The sequence below is a fragment of the Pleurodeles waltl genome, chromosome 2_1 (assembly GCF_031143425.1).
Source record: "Pleurodeles waltl isolate 20211129_DDA chromosome 2_1, aPleWal1.hap1.20221129, whole genome shotgun sequence".
NCBI lineage: Eukaryota > Metazoa > Chordata > Amphibia > Caudata > Salamandridae > Pleurodeles > Pleurodeles waltl.
The window spans coordinates 439,380,950-439,402,751 of record NC_090438.1 but is presented as its reverse complement, the minus strand read 5'-3'; positions in this window follow the sequence as shown (position 1 = coordinate 439,402,751).

Sequence of the window (21,802 nt, the reverse complement as noted above, 5' to 3'; positions counted from 1 at the left end):
ACTACCACTCAGCAGCTCATGTTCCCTTGGTCTCCAGCTCTCCCTGCTGGCCTCAGTAATGTACCCGATAACACCACTTCCTTTTCTGGAGACTCTGGGGAGACAGGATCTTTTCAAGTGGAGCTCTGCCTGCAACTTTTCTTCTTTCCAAGCACAGACCACCCTCATATGCAAATACTGCTTGTGCTCAGTGCTGGCCATGTGCACATGGAAGAGAAAGCAAAACAAGGGTCTGACCTCATGCTGTCTAAGTCCATGGTCCCCGTTGACAGTGACCTGGCTCTCTGCTTCTCTCTGTCCCCTGCCCCAGAGCTGATGAGAAGAGTGAAAAAGAGGAAGGCCTGGATCCAGAGCTGCTGCCGGTGCAGACTCTCAGCAGCAACTTGCAGAAGCTCCATGCTGAGTACTTTGGGCTGTGTGTGCACTGCATCCCAGTTATGGGCCACACAGCACAAGCGCAGACTGTCTGAGATTGTGCCGAGTGGCTTATAATTGGGCTGTAGTGTACGCTGGTTGTACGCTGGTGAGCTCCACTCCGCTTGAGGGGCTAGCAGAGTTTTTGGCCGAACTCCGCGCTCCAAGCAGAGCACGGACTGCCAAAAACTCTGTTAACTCCACTAGCGGAGCGGAGCTCACCACCCATCCCTATATGGCAGTTAAGACATTCTTTGGAGTGTCAGAAACTCCAACTTGTTTTTTGAATTGTATCTGCTCAGCATTAATTGTGATATAGTTTGAAAGTGATATTGTTGCAAATAACTGTTCAAACACTATAGCCCTCATTATGACATTGGCGGTAAGTGACGCTTACCACCATGCTGACTGCCATCAACATACCGCGACCACAGTGGTATACCGCTATGCGCATTATGACCCACAAATAGATATCCGCCACTATACAGACACATACACATGTCCGCCAGAACAAAGGTCAGTGATAAAATATCGGTACCAAAACCCACACCGTAACACCAACAGAAATACGCCCACAGCATTATGACCCACGAATCACCGTGGCGGCCATTCAACCGCGGTAAACCATTGGTGGTACATACCGCCGCGCTCAAAATACACACACACATACAAGACAGCACCACATTGGACAATTCAAACTACACACAGCTGACACTCATACATACACCACACCCACACATCACTATAAAACACACACACATATTGCCCACAAACCTTTACCACTACAAACTAGTTACAAAAGAGAGAGAGAGACACACCAGGACCACCCACAGAATCAGAGACATAGAACATCATCAAACATACACCATCCACGCACCTCACAGCACACACCCCAACACATCACCCCATACACACTCACACACACGACACCCATGGCACCACAAAGACACCCCAGGTTCTCAGAGGAGGAGCTAAGGGTCATGGTGGAGGAAATCATCTGGGTAGAGCCACAGCTATTCGGATCACAGGTGCAGCAGGCGTCCATTGCTAGGAAGATGGAGCTATGGCGGAGAGTTGTGGACAAGGTCAACGCCGTGGGACAGCACCCCACAACAAAGGATGACATCAGGAAGAGGTGGAACGACCTATGGGGGAAGGTGTTTTCCATAGTTGCAAGACACCAGGTAGCTGTACAGAGGACTGGCGGTGGACTTCCACCTCCTACCCCACAACTAACTACATGGGAAGTATTGGCGATCATGAATCCTAAGGGCCTGGCAGGAGTAGCAGGAGGACTGGACTCTGGTAAGGCAAATCTTTACTACTTTCACCACCCCCCTACATGCATGCCATCACAAACTCCCACCTCTACCCTCACCCCCATCACTCCACCACCTCACATATACCCCACCATCACAACCCACCCATCCCAATGCCAAGTTCTGCATGCAACACCAATGCATGGATACCACTCAGAGACCTGCATGGACACCCATCACCACAGCATGCACACTAGTGACAATCACTTAGCCAACCGAATCACAACTCACACAAGCCAAAGCTGCCTTGGTAACAACAACCATAGAGAGGAACATACCCATGCACAAGATGTCACATGCAGTAACAATAACACTGCATTTATATCCCCACAGGACCTCCACACAATGTAATTGGAGAGGAGGTGCCAGCAACATCCAGTCCTCCCCCCGAAGAGGCCCACAGTGATGACAGCAGCTCTGCAGCTCTGCACGCCTGGATCAGGATGACCAACCTGGCCCCTCAGGGACCTCTGGACAGTCGGTGACCCAGGCATTGTCCCATACCACCACAGAGTCTCCCCCTTCAGGAAACACCACCACAGCACCCACCCAGCGGGCCCATCCCTCTGTCCCCAGGACACGTGTGTCCACCACTACAGGGACCCCAGGCAACCCCACAAACCCAGGACGATCAGGTACCTCGGGTCAGTGGGCACACGGTTCAGGGGACAGAGGCACAGGACAACTGGGAAGCTGGGAGGACTGCTGTGTGACAGGGGGATGACAGGCCCAGGGAACCGACTCTCCAGGAGGCACTCACCAACATCCTGGGAGCATACCACCATTCCCGGGAGACAATGGGCCAGATACTGGCCAAGTTGCAGGAGACCCAGCGGCTGCTGGAGGGACAGTACCTGGGGATCAGGGAGGACCTGAGGGACATCCACACCACCCTGGTCACCATTGCAGGGGTGCTGGCAGACATGGCCAACACCGTGAGAGAGGTAGTGGCACACCACTGGGCCCCTGACACTAGCAACACCTCCACCTCCGCTGACGCTAGTGGACAGGAGGCCCCACCACAGGAACAACAGTCCACCAGCACCCCTCCCTCTTCAGATGTAGAACCAACACGTAAAAGGTCCCTGCGATCCAGGCAGAAGCCAGAGAACATTGCCAAGACCCCTGCCAGGAAATGAGACTCCCCTGAATGTCACCCTTGTGTCCCACTCTGTCACCCTCTCCACCTTGAACTGCCATTGTCCCACTACCTATGCCCCCATGGACAATGCACCTGTGATACCAATGGACTGGACTCTATCCTGGACATTCCTCCATCATCAACCCAGCCCATTGCAAACACTTATTTTTACCTAAATAAACACCCCATGAACTAATACAAGTATTGAGTGTGTCAATTGATTGAACTATGTATTAGTTTAACAAGCTGTAAACATTGCAATTCAAATGTACAGTTATATATACATAGGTATGTCCTGTAGTGGGCAGCAGTAAACACACCAGGAGCCAGAGTGGGTCACGGATATCTGAAAATAGAGATGCCAAAGGTTACAGTAAGTGGCTATAGAAATAGGAAAATCAGGCTGCCATGTACAATGTCCAACACAAAACAGCAATGGAAGGTGAGATTACATTGCCTTACCTGTATGTCACTGGAAGTACTGTTGAATTATAGTAGTTCTGTTGTCCACATCCTCTTCCTCTGCCTCCTCTTCATCACTGTCCACATGCTCCACCGCTGCTACACAACCATCTCCAGCCTCATCCTCCTGCAGAAAAGGCACCTGGCGTCTCAAGGCCAGGTTGTGAAACATGAAACTTGCAATGATTATCTGGCACACCTTCTTCGGTGAGTAGTATAGGGAGCCACCTGTCAGATGGAGGCACCGGAATCTGGCCTTCAGGAGGCCAAAGGTGCGCTCAATGATCCTCCTTGTTCGCCAATGTGTCTCATTGTAACGTTCCTCTGCCCTTGTCCTGGCATTCTTCACTGGGGTCAGTAGCCATGAGAGGTTGGGGTAACCAGAGTCACCTGTAAATATCAAGGGATACCTGTTAGCCAGACACTCACGCTTAGGGCCAAACCCACACCAATATACCAACAGATAATGGGTGGGGACCATGGGCTCACCTATTAGCCACACCCTGTGCCTCTGCAGTTGAGACATCACATATGGAATGGTGCTGTTCCTCAAAATAAAGTTATCATGCACAGACCCAGGATACTTTACATTGACATGGGAGATGTACTGGTCCTCCAAGCACACTATGTGCGCATTCAGAGAGTGAAAGCTCTTTTGATTTCTGAACAACTGTTCATTTCTCCAGGGGGGGGGGGAAAAGCAATATGTGTACCATCAGTAGCACCAATTATGTTGGGGATATGTCCCATTGCTTAGAAGTCAGCCTTCATGTGGCCAAATCCTCCATCTGGAGGAAAATGATGTAGCTGCACATGTGTTTCATCAGGGCAGACAACACTCTGGTCAGCACGTTTGAGAACATAGGCTTTGACGTCCCTGCTGCCATGGTCACTGTCGCTTGGAAGGACCCACTTGCCAAGGAATGGAACACTGACAGGACCTGCACAACAGGGGGATCCCAGTGGGGTGGCAGATAGCTGAGATCAGGCCTGGCTCCAATTGGGCACACAGCTCATGGATTGTGGCCCTATCAAGTCTGTAGGTTAGGATAATGTGCATGTCCTCCATTGTCGCCAGGTCCACCATGGGCCTCTACATGGGGTTATGTCTCCATCTCCTATTCGTCCTAAGCGGTTGAATTCTAGGGTGAAAAACGGTGAGCAAATGGTCATATCCTTAGAGTAATATGCCTTGCATTTTTTTTACAGAAACAGTATGTGAACGTGTAGGTCCGTTGATGTGCCTATGTCTGCTGTGACTCAGGTAGGTGCCATGGCCTGTTCCCCCCTGAAATGGCAGCTGCCTGACCTGTGAGGAGGGACAAGTGGAAATGAGGTAATTCTGCTGACCTTGTGCGCCGTTGCGGGAGGCGGTCGATGACCGCCATGCAACACATCATTGGTGATCATTGGTGCCTAAGGGTTCCAGAAGCCAATGGTGATGTACGCCGGCGGTGATGGTACGCACCGCCATGGATGTGACCCCCATTTTCTATCTGTTCACTCACTTGCTACCTGACCTTCAACAGGGTAGGACCTACACTGCAAGTGCTGCTGTGACCTGTGTCTGGAAGTGACCATGGATCGAGTGTCTGGGGAAAGGGCCCCTGCCTTCACTTCCGAGGAGTTTGAGAGACAAGTGGATGGGGTCCTACCCCAGTGCCCTTTACTTTATGGTCATCCAGACAAACAGGTGAGTACACTGTGAACACGATGGATGGGGCATGAATGTGTGGAGAGTGTAAGCCTCGTGTAGGGTGGGGCTGAGGGGTCCTGGGAAGAGTGCTGCATGTTTAGTGGTCAATGTCAGTGCATAAGGGGATGAGAAGGACATGAGTGTAACAGTCCGGATGGTATGACTAATACCTTTTCTTATGTATCTTTTTCTGCAGGTCAGCACCCATCAGAAAAAGGGTATTTGGTGTGCCATCACCAAGGAGGTGTGGACCCTGGGGGTCTTTGACAGGCAGAGCACCCACTGTCGAAAACGGTGGGAGGATCTGCACCACTGGGCAAGGAAGACGGCAGAGGCCCTGCTGGGGATGGCCTCCCAATGAGGAAGGGTTGCCCATCGTACCCTGCCCCCCCTGTTGTTCCGCATCCTAGCAGTGGTGTATCCAGTGTTGGATGGGCACTTGAAGGCATCACAGGAGCCACAAGGGGGTGAGTACAGATTCAGAATCATGAAGTTGGGTGCATTGAGATGTAACCTGGGTGGGGGATGTGGGTCTATGGGTCTCCCTAGGCCAGGACAAACATGGCAGGGTAGGTTCCATGATGGGCAGGCTCAGATGCACTCCAACCCCATTATTGCTAGTTGGCATCTACTACTGGACAGGGTCCTGTGGGTTTCAGGTGTGCAGCTAATGGAGTTAGGTCTTCCATGGCCTGGTGACTAACATTGTAACTGATATTGCATGGCCTAGTGCACAGGGCTGTTCCCTGTGAGTTGTGTACGGCAACGGTGGTGTTGTTGCTGGCATTGACCAAGTGTATCCTCTGTCCATTCCTCACCCTTTATGTTTTGTCGCCCTGTCCTTGTGTGCATTAGCATCATCTGGCGGAGAAGCAGAGGCACCGGTGACAGAGGAAGCTGCATCCCACATGGGCCTGGAGGCCGAATCCCCCGACGGTGAGGGCACCAGAGGGACGGAGGGCGAGGGGAGCACCACGACGGAGATAGGAGGGGACAGTTCTGACAGCGACACCTCCTCCGATGGAATCTCCCTGGCAGAGGCAGACACCTCTGTGCCCACCCCAACTACAGGTACAGCACCACCCCCTGTCCCAGCAGCCCCTCAGTGAGTTTCCCGTGCCTGCTCACCCAGGAGGGTGGGAATCTCCTTTGCCCCAGGCACCTCAGGCCCTACCCCAGTCAGCCCTGCTGCCTTCAGTGAGGAGGCTATTGACCGCCTGAGATCCATCTCTGTTGGGCAATCAACCATACTGAGTGCCATCCAGGGTCTAGCAGGGCATTTGCAACAAACAAATGCATTTCTGGAGGGCATTCACTCTGGCGTGGCGGCACAACAGAGATCATTCCAGGCTCTGGCCAACTCACTGATGGCAGCCATTGTCCCTCTCTCTAGCCTCCCACCTCCAACTCCCTCTACCCAGTCCCATTCCCTTCAACCCCAACCTATCCCAAGCACACCTTCAGACCTGCATGCACCCAAATCAACACACAGAAGTGGCTCAGGCAAACACAAGCACCACAAATCATCCCACAGGCACTCACACAAACACCATCAAGATGCAGACACACCAACATCCACTGTCTCCACTGTGTCCCCCTCTTCCTACTCGTCCACCTCCCTCCCAGTAGCATCTCCACTCACACCTGCATGTACTACATCCTCATCAACGACCTCCATCACCAGCACGCCTATCACTACATGCCCCTCACTGGCAGTCACCACCCCCACATCCATGCACACGTCCTGTGTGTCCTCTCCCACTGTGTCTGTGCCCCCTCCTCCCAAAGTACACAAGCACAAGCACTCAGACACCCAACAGCCATCCACCTCACAACAGCATTCAGCCCATGCACCTGTACCCAAACACTGCAGACAGACACCTCCTCCAACCACTCCCTCTTCCTCCACTCCCAAACCTTCACCCTCTTCCTGCCCCAGTGTCCCTAAAAGGCTTTTCCTCTCCACCCTTGACCCATTCTCTGCCCCTCCCCCCGTCCTTCACTTCGGGCCAGGGTGGGCAGAACCCAGGCCAGCACCTCAGCCGCCCAGTCCACGGCCACTGTAGTTTCTGCAGCTACTGCATGTGTGAGGAGGCACCCATTAGCGCTGCCAGTGTGCCTGCACAGCCTGCCAAGGGCAAGAAGTGGACATCAGCTAGCAAGGGCAAGAAGGGGCCAACAGCTAGCAAGGGGAAGGAGGCACCACCAGCCAGCAAGGGCAAGGAGGCACCACCAGCCAGCAAGGAGGCACCACCAGCTAGCAAGTGCAAGGAGTCACCACCAGCTAGCAAGGGCAAGGAAGCACCATCAGCTGGCAGCAGCAAGCAGGCACCACCAGCTAGCAAGGGCAGGAAGAGTACACCAGCTGGCAGAAACAAGGAGGCACCACCAGCTGCTAAGGGCAGGAAGGGAACAACAGCTGCCAAGGCCAATGTAAAAGGAACAGACACCGCAGGCAGGATGGATCTGGTGCCTGGGGCTGGAGCAGCATCTGGGCAAACAACACCAACCACTGACAGCACCGCCACCTGCCCACCACCTGCACCCCCAGCAGCACCACTGCCAGCAGCAGCAGCCCCAGTGGGCAGCCGTCCGAGGCTGCAGGGGAAGGGCTGGAGCCTTCCTCCACCACTGACAGCACTGCCACCAGCCCTGCAACTGCCATCCACTGAGCAGCCGTCACCGTCCGCGAGCACTGTGTAGTCGTGGCTACATGGACTGTAGTGTGTCCTGGCCCCTGCAATAACTGTAGGTGTGACACAGAGGTGAGAGACTGTGACCTTGCACCATCCAGGATCTGCATCACACAGCACAAGGCTCCCTCCACAACCAGTGGAAGAAGGCATCCACTCACCCTCTCCTTGCCAGGATGAAGCACACTGGGCACAAGGCCCCCTCCAGAACCAGTGGAGAAGCCTTCCACTTGAGAGACTGTGGCCTTGGACTCGCCAGGACATCGCAGAGGGCATGTAGCCCCCTCCAGGAGCAGTAGCGTTGTACCATCTTCAGGCTGAGGTGTCCCACCTCCCCCTTCACCCTGAAGTGACTGTGTATCTTTGACCTGATGCCCCAGCAATGTTCTCTCCGTATTGAGGCAGGAGTCAAGTGTGGCCATTGGCCTATGTGTTATGGCCCTGTGGGCGGCAGACATTTTGGAGTGGGCATTGTCCCTCCATTTGTATATATTGTACATACTGTTTTGTATGTTTAATATTACACTCACTTGAATCAGTTCCTTTTGTCCTTGCATTATTCCTGAGGGTTACGGGGTGGATATGTCATGTTGTTTTATCTGTTTGTGTGCATGGTGCTGGGGGTGGGGTGGGGGTGTTGCATGTTGCATGTGGGTTTCACTCTCTTCCCCCGCTCCCTTGAGTGCCAGGTGCAGTACTCACCTTGGTCGTCTTCCTGGTGTAGGAGGAGGTAGACCGGCATTGGAAAAATTTGCAACTCGGGCTCCATGGCGTCGTGGTTCTTCCTTGAGTGTCGAGAGGTGAGTCGTTTCTCTTCTGTGTACTGTTTCCACCGCACTTTTGAGGCGTTGATACCGCCCCGGAAAAGGTGGCGGATTGGCCTCTCATAATACATTGGGCAGTACATTGTCTTCCGTCTGGCTGTTGGTGGTTACCGCCATGGTGCCTGTTGCTACCGCCGTGGCGGTCGGTGTGTTAAAGTGGCTGTCCGTGTTGGTGGTTTCCACCGTGGTCAAAATTAAACATTTTTTACTGCTGGCCTGTTGGCGGTATTACCGCCGCTTTATCACCGACCGCCAGGGTTGTAATGAGGGCCTATATGCTGCGAAGTGTTGGAAAACAACTCTTCTTATTGTTTCTAGTGCACTGCCCCCAAATCCATACTCAAAGGTCCAGAAAGTACAGACCCTCCTATGCACTCCCGCCCCCCAAAGCCCCACTGCAATACATTGCCCAAAATTAAATTCTCGTCCTATGTATGTATATCGGTTTGCTGCTCTATTTATCCCTATATATCATAGCAGTGGTCCACTGCCTCCTCAATTTAATGCCACAATCCTGGATGGATTCATTGAACTCACTCTTCATCTACGAACTATGGGAAACACATTTACGGTCTAAGTATGGGATTGTTTGTTTTGTGGCTAGAAAGACCCAATAATACATTTGCTATTGACATTGTCAATGCTATGCTGTCGGGGATCACACCATCATTTCGTATAGACCTCTTTGGCACATCACAATCAGAAAGGTAGGGCACATTTAAGAGACAGCATACATTCTGCAAGAAAAATTTGGCCATGGAAAATTTTGCCCCATTCTGTTGCATATGGGCAACAGAGAGGGGGTGGTCTTCACAGTGGCAGGGGCTGTGCTTCTCCTTCAAAATCAATAAAATAATAGGCAGCAGGTAGGAACAGTGCCTAACACCATCGCAGTTATAAGCAGATATCAAAGCTGCATCAGGATTAGCTGAGAGTGACCAGCCAGAGCACTCCCCGGCAGACTGGAAACCTGTGCAGGCTCTCTGCAGCCTGGCAACTGTGCTGCTGGGCTGAAGAGAGCCTACTGCGGATGTGTTTTTGGCCGGGACGGCCAAGCAAACATACATCCGCACTGAGGGGAGTGCACAGTGCACTCTCGTCACTGCTTGTCACCCCCGTGGCCCCACCCCTTTATCAAACGAAACAATAATAAACATGGTTTATTATCATTATGTTTAATGGCTTTGCAGCTTCTGCTGCTGTCTGGGTGGCGACGCTCCTCCGACCTAACGGAGGAGCCACCCCTGGTAATAAGGTTCATGCTGTTCTTTTTAATTCGCACCTAGACTATGGCATCCTTCATGTTTGTTTTATTTTCCCTTTCTAACCCTCATATGTCACTCTTTCATTCACTTTGCCAATAATGTAAGTTGATATATGTGTACCTACAGGCTTCTGTTGTGTTCCTGTTTACAGAGTATTTCCTGGTTAGGAGAATTGGGCTTGAGGGTTGTGTGTGAGAGCTGTGTCCATTTCTCGTGGTGTTTTGCCAGCCTGGATAGCTGACAGTCCCTCCATTCATTCTCCCCTAAACAAAGCTCATTGGCCTTCCTTCTGTCCTGGATGTTCCCTTTGTACCATATGATCAGCCCAGTCGTGATTTCTTCAAATTTTCAAATAAGTGCAGGTTTTGCAGGTTGATTCAGTAGGCTGTGAAGAGACTTTAACACAGAAAACATTTATCTGTACTGATAATAACCGACAAATAATACAACAATAACTTATGGGCCACTAGGATCTTGACTTCTGCAGCACCAGTGTCTAGTCTTACTGAAAGTTTTTTTTTCTCACTGTTCCTGGCCCCATTTCTTGTTTCTGTTTTGTTCAATACCGGTATTTTGCACTGACATAAACGTCTTATTTTCAGAGAAATAAAGACATGGATCTTTGTGTTTCCATTCGGTAATAAATATTTTACTATTCCACAAACACATATTTGTCGTACGAATGTCTCAGTTCCCCAAATATAGCCATCTGTGCAATGATTCAGCCCCAGAATGTTGCTGCAGACGCTACAATATTCAGAATGAGTCTGCTCACATTGCAGATATTCACGTTTATCTATTATAGGTTGGGGATTTGGGACTAAGTTACCCAGCTGGCTCATAATGAGTATAATTAAGGTCGGATGTGGAAATAAAGCAGAAGGCTTCATTATCACAACATTAATTGTATGGCTTTATAGGCATAAGATTACCTGTAGTTGCTGACTTAGAAAACACTAATATGCTCCTACTGCACTGACAGAAACACCCTGGTCACTTTTGTGCAAGCAAGTCAACCGTAATTTCTACAATTTTAGTGATGAGCAAAATGATTTTGAAATTAAAAATAGAGTAAAACTGCCTGCTGCAGCGAGACCCTGAAATGGGTGATTTGAAATATATATTTTTGTCAAAACTGATCAAATGACATGATTCTCGCAAGAACAATGGTGAAATTTTAAACTGAAACTTTGGCGATTACAAGTCAAAAGAGGACCTTACTGACTTGAACAGCATTCTTAGGGCCAGATTTATGAAAGTTTTGCGCAGCTCTTGCACCACGCAACATAATGCAATGGTGACAGAAAACCTAGATGAGATTTACCAAGCCACTCAAGGCCACCTTCCATGGCCCTCCGTGGCTTGGTACATATGGAGAAACACAAGGCAGTGTTAGTTACTGCCATGCTTTACTCTGTGTGGCGGGGGCATTAGATAGCTGGAGTGTGGGTGTTCCCATGCATCAATGTATTCTGATGCATTCCCAGATTTGCTAACACTGGCAGACCTGGGAATGTGGCAGAATTGTATACCTTCCCACCAGAGGCACAACAAGGAGAAATACCTTTATTTTTCCTTGTTGCCTCTAAGGATTCTTTTTGTGCCTGAAGGCATCCCTTCCTGCACAAACACAATCCAGCCTGTAACACAGGCACCCTTGCTCCATGGTGTAAGGGTACCTGCGTAGGCGCTAGGAAGCTGATTGTGGGCAAGTGCAGCAACATTCCTGCCTTTTCCCTTTCACATGGTGCAGGAAGTTGTCCTTCTGTATTGCACTGAGTGAAAAAATGATAAACATTCTCCTTAGTCTGTAACAGAAACAAATGTAGGGGCTGAGCCTTTGTCCCTTAATTTTCAGTGTCTAATTCTTACTCACTGTTTGCCCACACTGAAAAAAATAACTGTGCCTTTAGTGATAACCAGTCCTTTTCAATCTCATTTGCCTGTGAGTTTCTTTCTCACTGGAATCATATTTTTTTTGGGGCGGGGGATTCTATTACTGCTGCATACTTATACTATGCCATTTGCACAAGCAATTACATTTTATTGCCCTAAATATACTGAAATTCAATCTTCATTGAAATTGACTGACTTAAAGAATAAAAACACTTACACTGTATTTCATTGCTTCAAGGTGAAACTGATCACTTTAAAGAAAATAGTATTTTCCTTTTCCAAATTAAGTCCATAGTCCACTGATGTCAAATTACAAATCCATTCGGCTTCAGCCTGTTATAGTACCAGCTCTCTATCATCCCCTTTCGTTTTGTGCTGCGGTCTAAATTCCATGGACGGTAAAACCTATATTCTGAGGGTGTGATTTTTCTCATGTGTGTCTATTACGGATATCGAGTATTTGACGTTATTATAGCTGTATGTTGTTCTTGTATCCTCAATTTCAGAGCTCTGATGGAACTGCCCACATATAAACATTTGTAGGTACAAACAATGACGTATATTACAAAGTTGCTGTTACAGTGTATGAATAGTGCAAGGTCATGAGTTCTAGTGGTGTTGACCTTTAAACTAATGGTTTCATCGACCCCAAGTTGCAGTTTGAACAGGCAACGAAGCTTTTGGGAGGGCACAGGAACCAGTTATGTTTTGTCAAATCTTCCATCAAATAGTTAGTATTAATCATCTCTTTTATGGTGCTGTTTCTTCTAAAAGTCAGCAAAGGATTTGAAGAAACTATTTATGCTAAAGCTGTCACGCCCTGTAGGGGCACAGCAATGAAACTTTCAGTCCATTCTTCAGAATATTAAATATGTTCCTATGTACAGATTTGTAGATTGTTAAAAAAGCTAGCCTTTCCCCATTTCTTTTGTGTTTCTCCTTCAAGGTTTCACCATGTTCAATCTTTCTTATCTATGCTTCAAAACGTCCCAACACATTTCTTGCTTAGCCTCTAACCATTAATCTGTTTTTAAGCTTTATAAACGATCCAAGAATGGACCCTCCTCACTACAGTTTCTGTGAACTCGAGTCTTTTCACCAAAAGTGATGCCCCTAATGACTTTCTGGGAATGGACCCTGTCAACTCTTAGAATACTGTTAGATTCAGTTTTTTCTTCCTATAGAATACATACTTTGCATTTTGTTGTCCTGAATATAGAACTCCACATTCAGAAAGCGGATTCTTCTTGTATTTAGTTCCATGATAAAGTATATACTATGTGGATTGTTACTAAGACCAAGTATTCTTCCATCTGTTGTTCACAACCAATCCTAATCAAAATTAGGTCATTGATTTATTCACCTCAAAAAGAAAAATAACTTGTTACATCATTCAGCTCCTTGCGATTGATGATACCAATTAGTTATAGCAGAGGATTATGCTTGCCATCTCAAGTACCATCTTCATGTGTTCCATTTAGTTTGTTAGCCTAGTCAAAAGAAACTATTCCATGGCTGCTAGGTCATCCTCCATTGATAATTCTATGACATCCATGGTTAAAAACATAATATTTGACTCATACCAAGTACATGTTTTAAGTTTAGTGAATGTATGCTTGGAAACCCTCAATTATGAAGGTAGGTTGCTAACCAAAAATGATCTCCAAACTCGGACAGGTGTTCAGTTATTGAACCTATCCTGACATGATTGGTCTGCTTAGAGGAAAAGAGCCTCCTTTGTGTATCCTGGGCAAAAGATAAACTAAAGGTAATTTAGGCAAATCCATCTCCAAATATTTGTGTTCTGTACTTCTAATTAAACACGATACTTTTCAAATATTTGTATCACTTTTTTATCTATAATATTTTTGATTTCCATAACATTTGATCCACACACTTCCAGTTCAGCTTATTTCCCTTGTGGATATTTTGGAGCCCGACTTTTAATTGGATAGAGGGTTTGTTAAATCAGGACATGCTGGTGGGATTCGGTCATATGTCTATTCGGTCATATTTCAAGCAGTAGCAGGATGGAGGAGGATAGTGTTGTAAAGAGTGGACGGCTCAGAATGACAAGAAAGTGAGTAACTTCCCTTTCCTTTATGTCATTACAGTTCACTGCATTAGACAGAGACTAAGAGCCTGATTTAAATCAGGGCAGAGGGGAATACTCTGTCACAAATGTGACGGATTACCCATCCGTTGTATTTCAATCCCAGTATATCATATGGGGATTGTCATATGAAGGGCGGGATATCCATCACGTTTGTGACGGAGTATGCCCTCCGCCCAGATCTAAATCAGGCCCTAAGTGTTCTAACCTGCCAATTGGACCTAGCAAAATAAGCCTTTTAGCAGGACCTAGCCTTCCTTTTTTAACACATATATGTCACCCCTGGGGTAGGCCCTTGACAGCCCAGTGGGCAGGGTTCAATGTATTTAAAAAATAGGACATGTACGTTTAAGTTTTACATGTTCTAGTAGTGAAAAAAACTCTTAAATCCATTTTTCAACACTGTAAGGGCTACCTTTCCCGTAGGGTAACATTAGTTTTACTTCATTGTATTTAATTAGCAGCATTTTCTAAAAGGGAACAGGTACCAGAGCATGTTTAGTGTCACTGAAATCGTAATAAAAAATGCTAACGCAGTGTGTAGTCTGATTTTAAATTACAATTTAGAAAATTCCACTTTTAGGAAGTTTGCATTTTTCTGCCTTAGCCATTCAGAGCCTGCAGCCTGCCTCTGGATCACATCACTGGGTGTAGTTAGCAATTGGGCTTTGTATATTCTTGTGTATTCCTTCTAGACTGCCACACATAATGGAGGGAGTAGATGTGACTCGATGGGCCACTGCTGGCTAGATGGGAGGTAGGAGCTGGGCCTAGCCTCAATTGCACTTGAGTAGGCTGTGTCCTGCCTCCGAATGAAAGGCTGCATACCCCCTGCAGTGAGTCCGGATCCAGGGCCAGGAAGGCAAGACATTTGTGCACTTCCAAGGCCTTCCTCTAAAAGCTTCACCCCACATCAAAGGCACAACTGGTATAAACATTGGACCTCAAACAATAACTCTTCACTATGCCTATGGACCTGTGGATACTCTGCCAAGAAGAAGCACTGTGGTGCTGCTGAAAGGACTTCTTCTCTGCTGGACTGCTGCCCTTCCGTCAAGCACTAACCTGTTTGTCCCATGGAGACACAATGTTGACCAAGTTGCTTATTCCCAATTCCTCCTAGACATTACTTGCCTCTCACTTAAATGCACATGACCAGCATCGGAATGCCCCAGGGGAAAAGGGATGGACGAAAGAGAGAGAGAGAGAGAGACCCTGGAGCCACAGGTCCAGATCCGAATGACTGATGATGGTCCTTGAATAGCTGAGATTTCCTATGATAAATTACATATTAGTCAAACAGCTCATAACTTGTAACCATGTATGTACTACTCTTTGACCACTATGTGCAAGCTAGGTGTACCTGTTAGGTTCCCCTTTCCCAATTTAGATGGCTCTTCTTCTCTCTAGGAATTTTCGGGAAATTGTGTGGATTACCTGTAATTAACTAAGAACCTTGAACCTACTATATTATCTATGACTACTCCCACAGTGCCCACAGATTGGTCCATGTCACCTTAATCAATGCCTACGTAAATGTACTTGAAGTTCCGTGGATATCTTGTTTGATGACCTTGCTGAGATTTCCCAAGCTGCTGACTCACTCGACTCCACAGCCATTTAAATAGGTAACAATGACAATACGTTTTCAGGTAATTAAGTTTGCAGACTTCATGTGTTAATTTATGCACTGTACTTAGAATTCCAAGGACCACACATTCGGTGTCTTTTGATCACACTGAACACATAAGGATACTATCAAAGATTATGGTGCAAAGTATGCATAACTCTGGAAACATAGGTTTAATACCAAAAGATCACAATGCAAAGTTTGCATGACTCTTGGAACTTAGGATTAATACCAAACAATCACAGTGCAATGTGACAAAAGATGACAAGCGATTGGTTTTATCACTGTTACATCACAGCATAAGTTGAGCATAGCAATGAAACTTTCAGGCCATTCACAGAATGTTGCATATCACCAGCACCAATAATGCAAATATCATATTAAACTTAGCCATAACAAGTGTATTTACAATTCATCGTTTTTAAGATAGTTGCACAAAAGAGTTACCTTTCCGTGGTATATAGCAAGCAACAACGATAAGCGTTATTACGCGACTAGCGGCAAGCATCGCAGTGACCTTAAACACCAATGATGTGCCTTCTTAGGCGCATCACACTCCAAAACATATGACTTTCAAATATCAAGTCAGCAAGTGTCAAGTTTTCACAAATAAATGCTTTTTGAGCATGTGCAGCGCGTTACCGCCTTTTTAGTAGTACATTTTCTAGATCTCTTCAACTCCACCGAAGGGACATCCAGGATACAGGCCTGAACACAAAAGTCAAACGTGAAGAAGCAGAGACTCCTTCCCTGCAGTTGGTGACCTTTACAGCAAGCAATTCACTCTGGCTGGGTGTGGTCTAAATACCTGTTGCATCCAGCCACACCCAGTCTGAGTCATAGGGCTATTGAAAGATTGAGCAATATGCGTCCTAAACAAACATTGGTTCCAACAACGATTGGTCTTTGTAAACAAACATTGGTATCTTTGAAACATTCTTATGGGGTCATAATAAACATTGGTCCCTGCAAAGGCAGATGATTGGTTCAAGAGTTCTTTATTGGAGCACATCCAGGTTTGCCGGCCCAACACCCTCTTTGATGAGATGCTGCCTTCTTCACTGGGAGAGAAGAACTCAACCTGCATCTTACACCCAGGACCACCAGAGAGACTAGGCTGCTGGCCTCCTACTCTGAGCCTTAGGAAAATAAAAGTCTCCTCAACATCCTGAACCAGCTTCTGGACACAGGAGAAGTGAGTTCCTGACCCCTGAGTGGTGCCCCTTAGGTGTAGGACCCTTGGTGTGGCTTAGAGAGCTGTATTTATGTATTCTTTGCAATACCGTCCGTTTCATCATTCAGCAGAAAGCTCTGGCAGCTGTCTCTGCAGCATCGACTGCTCACGGAAACCACCAATGCGAAGCTCCAGCGATGTCCATCTGTGACACTTAGCCTGCACTTCATGTTACTCTAGAAGCATCCTGCAACACCCTCTTTGTGGACCCTCCTCTGCAAACAGGACTCTTCGAGGTGACTGGTAAAGGTCATCTTCAGTGGGCCTAATCTGGTAACTGTAGCTGGCCTACACTCCATTGCGGTCGGTCTGAATTTGTGGCTTTGACCCGGTTCAGCATGACCAGATATCCATAGTTGGCCCTTTTGCTTTTTGCCACTATTTTCACTAGATTCCTTAAAATTGCATATCTCTGGTTCTACAGAGTGGATTTTTGTTGTTTGGTACTGTTTTATTTATTAAAAATAACTTTATGTTCATAACTCGGTGTGGTATCCTTTATAAGTGGTATTTCTGACTTTATTACACTTTGATTTGTTGAAAAAATACTTAACACATTGACACTAAGTTAGGCCTGACTGCTCGGCACCAATCTACCAGAGGGATGACAACAAATTAATTTAGAGCTGGCTTGTGCCTCCCCTAGACAAGAATTGTGGTTGATGCTTGATCTAGGCTTACACCCCTGTGAGCCATAAACACAATTCCTTACATTGACATAATTGTCATAGGTGACTTTAATGCTGCCTGGGAAGCAAATATTGATAGGTAGCATAGCTCCACATTAGCAGCTGGATTAATGCCTAAGATGGTAAAGACAACTATAAGCACCCTGGGACAATGCAACATTTTGCAAGACAACATCAGATCAGATAGATTATGATTTATTTACCAATTTCACAGAACGTCTCCAGAAACTCTGGGCCTGATTTGCAAAGGTAAATTTAAACTTTGTGTAGGTTTACTCTTTTTCATTATTCACAAGTTATGATTAAATAGTAAGTTTACGACGTTGTGGTTGAGGCAGAGAAATCTGCACATAAACAGCCAGAAATCTCCCATCTTCTTGGGAGTAAACTAGCAGGAGTTCTCTGCTAGTTTACTTTTGCGTTTCAGGCCCTATGTCTTATGCCAACAGTGGCGGATAATAAAATTCACAGCTATTTCTAACCATACCCCAATACGCTTTGACATGGAGTGGTGCACAATCCCCACAAGAAGGATGGACATTCCACCTTGCATTTCTAAGAGACAGGGTGCTAAAAGAGGAGCTGAACTCACACATTGTAGAATAATTGAAATTAAACCATCCAGAAGATACAAATCATGACAGCACCCGGGACACTTTTAAATTGGTAATAGTGTGGAGTTTAATGGGGATGCTTTCTGCCATGAAAATCTGAAACATAGAGAATACCCCCTTTTTGAAGCAGAGTCTAAATTAGCTGAGAAGGAACACAAGGAACACCCAAATAGGCTACTGCAAAAAAATGGTAGTGATGATCAAGAGGAAAATACATGCTATAGTAACTAGCAAAGCAACATTGGCTCATCTGTAGTTAAAGAGAACTGCATTCAATGAAAGGAACCAAATTGGGACAAATTTGGTTAAACACCTGCAGAAATGCCTGCATAGGTAACATAACACTCCCATATGGTCATGTTGTATCTTCTGAAAGGAAATTCAAAGCCTTTTGTGAATTTGATTCAAATCTATATTCATGTTATTTGTTAGCGAGCATCTCACCTTATGGCCCTTTGTAACAGGATAGCACAAGAAAGTTAGGTATTTTGATCAATAAATGAAACAGCCTTATCCCTGGTAATGAAACCCTGCAAATAACTTATGTAATAAGCACCATACAGATGGATAACGCTGCTCAACAATGATGCTAAATTCTATACAAGAATACTAGTAACAAGGCTGGAATCTTTCCTGCTCCCAAAAGTAATACAGCCAGATCAATCAGAGTTTATTGAGGAAGGCAGACACATGATAATTTATGCAGTATAGTTTACCTTGTCAAGAAAAAAGAACATACTAACTGTCTTAATGTCTCTTGACTTGAAAAGGGTTTTCATCTGAAGGACAGGTCCTTCTTAATCCTTCAAAGGGGGATTCAAACTTTAACCTTACACAAATTTGGATTTGGTCCTGCTTATGTCTCTATGGTCACCACTAGCTGCCACTCTATAGTGTCTAGAGTACTGGTGAATGGCTGTAATTCGCACTTCCCCATTGGGAAAAGGCATTAAACAGGGCTCCTTGGTTGTATAGTCATTTGAGTAATGTCCTTTGGCATGTTATTTAAGCAACTAGGCCTTCTCCTTGTGCCCTTTTCCTAGTAACATTTTATTCTGCTTCATTTTATCATTTCAGTATCGGCTACATACGTGGTGGTGTTGTTTTTAATTTGTTATCTAGTTTTACTTTTGCTTAGGAAAGCATTACATTTCTTAGCATGATATTCTTTACACTTTGTGCTTTCCTCCAGGCTGCCGTGAGATAGGATTGTTGGCACAAGTGGTACACTTTGTCTCGAACGTGTATAGATAACCATGTAGTCTTACATAGGGACATTTTCTCAGTACATCAGCTATTTTAATATAAAACATTTCCCTGTCCCTTGCACGTCAGAGGGAGGCTCCAGTTAGATGAGCACAACGGCATGCTGATTGGCTTCATTAAAAGTGCTTGCTGTGACTATCAATTCCCTGGCCTACCTGGGCATGGCGTCTCTATAGACAACAGGCTTCCTTGCTGCTGTCATATTAAGGTATGGGAATGATGTCTTCCCAGGGGGGAATCATGAACAGCAGATTAGGGCTTATCCTGATGTGCTCTAACATAACTTAGGTAGGAATCACATATAGTGCGTATAGTGACAGTATGGTGGGACTTTTCCTGTGTTTCACTTTCCTTGTCACCATTTTGCTTCTAGTATGTTTCATCAATCTCATTGTTGCATCTTATGCAATTTTATCTAAGACATAGCTGATTCAATAAATCATATTGAACCATTTTCTGTCATTTTTTGTCTTTTTTTCATGTGTGAGACTAATGTAACTGAGAGAAAAGGATGAGACCTTCTCACCACAATTTACCTGAGAAGTCATTACCTCATGCGCCCAGTTGCCACAAATCATCCCTGTTCTTGGGAGGACATGAGGTGCTCCTAGCTAGCCGAAAATGGATTAGGCCGACAGTTGTCACATGTGTGGGATTAGACTCAGTTCCCCATAATTCAGGTGATCCAGCAGCCTCATTAGGATAATGAGAGCCCACTCCATTGCTATTTTCTCTTAGCATTAAGCCTTCAGACACACATTTGTGGGCATATGAGGAGCTAGGGGACATACCCTTCAGACAGTGGCAACACAGCAAATAATTAGCAGTCTTGGTCCTGCTCAAATAGAAACAGTTCATCCCAAAGAGCCAAGTCCTCTTCAAACCCAAAAAACAGACAAGCAAACCAAGACCTGTGTAAGCCTGATTATGCCTTGTCATTAGAGTGCACCATAGTTCCAGTGGCAAAGAGAGTAAGCGACCTATGTCTGGACATACTCTTCAACAATTAGGGCATTGCAACAAATACACAAACATGATTGGAGGAAGGCTAGCAATAAGTCTAACCTTGTAAATAAATATAGTCCACCATCAGGAGCGCATGTTTTTCTATCAAGTGATACATTCCATTATTTTATTAACATTTGGAGTGGGTAAGAGATTCTTCAGTTCAAGCACATCTAGATAGTTTATGTCATGGAATTTTGCAAGTGGAGCAGAGCGGAGGGCAAAGAGCAATATCTTTCTTCACTAATTGTCTACTTTTGTCAAACACATTGGTATTCGCAGTTGTATAGTTACAACCTGCCTCTTGCATGAGACTTGGGCTCCTGTAGAATATATAAAAAACAGGTTGGTAGTTTTAGGTAAAGGTATTTGTGGTGCCATGTGTTTGTACACAATATTCAGATATACATTTATATAACATAACTATGAGAAACTGTGCTGGTTTGGGGAACCCTACTCAAGTAACAGTCACAATCCTTGTAAAGATGAATCACAAAAAGTCACTAAATTAACCTGTGCTTAACCTTTTGATAGCTTGGCACAAAAGAAGTCAAGCTTAACTTAGGGGATATCTGTACAATATTTATGCAACACTTAAACAGTAATAAAGGGAAAACACAATACAGGAAAAACCACACACTTATATAGATAAAATGTATAATAAATGATTTAATGCCAAAAAGACAAAAATCTAGTCAACTGAACTGGAGGTATGAATTTTTAAAGTTTCAAGTGTAAAATAGCTCCTGAACATCTAGTCATGGAAGATTGGTGCAAACACAAAGTCAAAAGTTATAGTTGACCACAATGGAGTTCAGTTCACCTACACAAGGTGGATTGGGCCAGTTTCAGCTTTACTTCAGACTTAGAAGTAATTTTGAAGAAACATACCTTAGAAGTTAAAGTTCAGCAAGGCAAGGGAGAATGAAGCACAGAAACAATTAAATCAAGCAGAGCGGCGATGCACCTCAGAACTAGCGGCAAGCAGATAATTCCTAGTCTTCTGTTGGAACTCAGGCCACCTTTTGATGAAATTTTCTTTAGGTCCCTATTTTCAGGTTTTAGCTGGAGATGCACATTTAGCAGAATTTCCAAGGGCCCAGGATTGGTTTGGTTAAACACCACTTGGGGATGAGGACTCACTTTTGGCAGAGGTCTCATACAGGGTTCAAGGTCTCTGGAGCTTTGCATGTTCCTGTAGCTCACACAGGAGGAAAGTCAACTCACACTTGGAATCCCCCTGTTAGTCATGGAATCAAGCAACAAGTCAGTCCTCAAGCAGCAGGGCAGTCCTCTAGCAATTGCAATTTTGTCCCCTGGGGTACAAAGCAGGCCTCAAGCAGCAGGACAGTCCTCTGAACAACAAAGCAGCCCTTCAGAAGTGTACTAAAGAGCTTGTCTCAGGGTCCAATATTTATACCTGGTGACTTCCTTTGAAGTGAGAGAAACTTCTAGAGTATCCCCCTTTCTGGTTCTGGAAATTCCCTTCCTTCCCCCTTCATGCTCCAAGTGGTTGGGGAGGAAAAGAAAACCTATGTCAA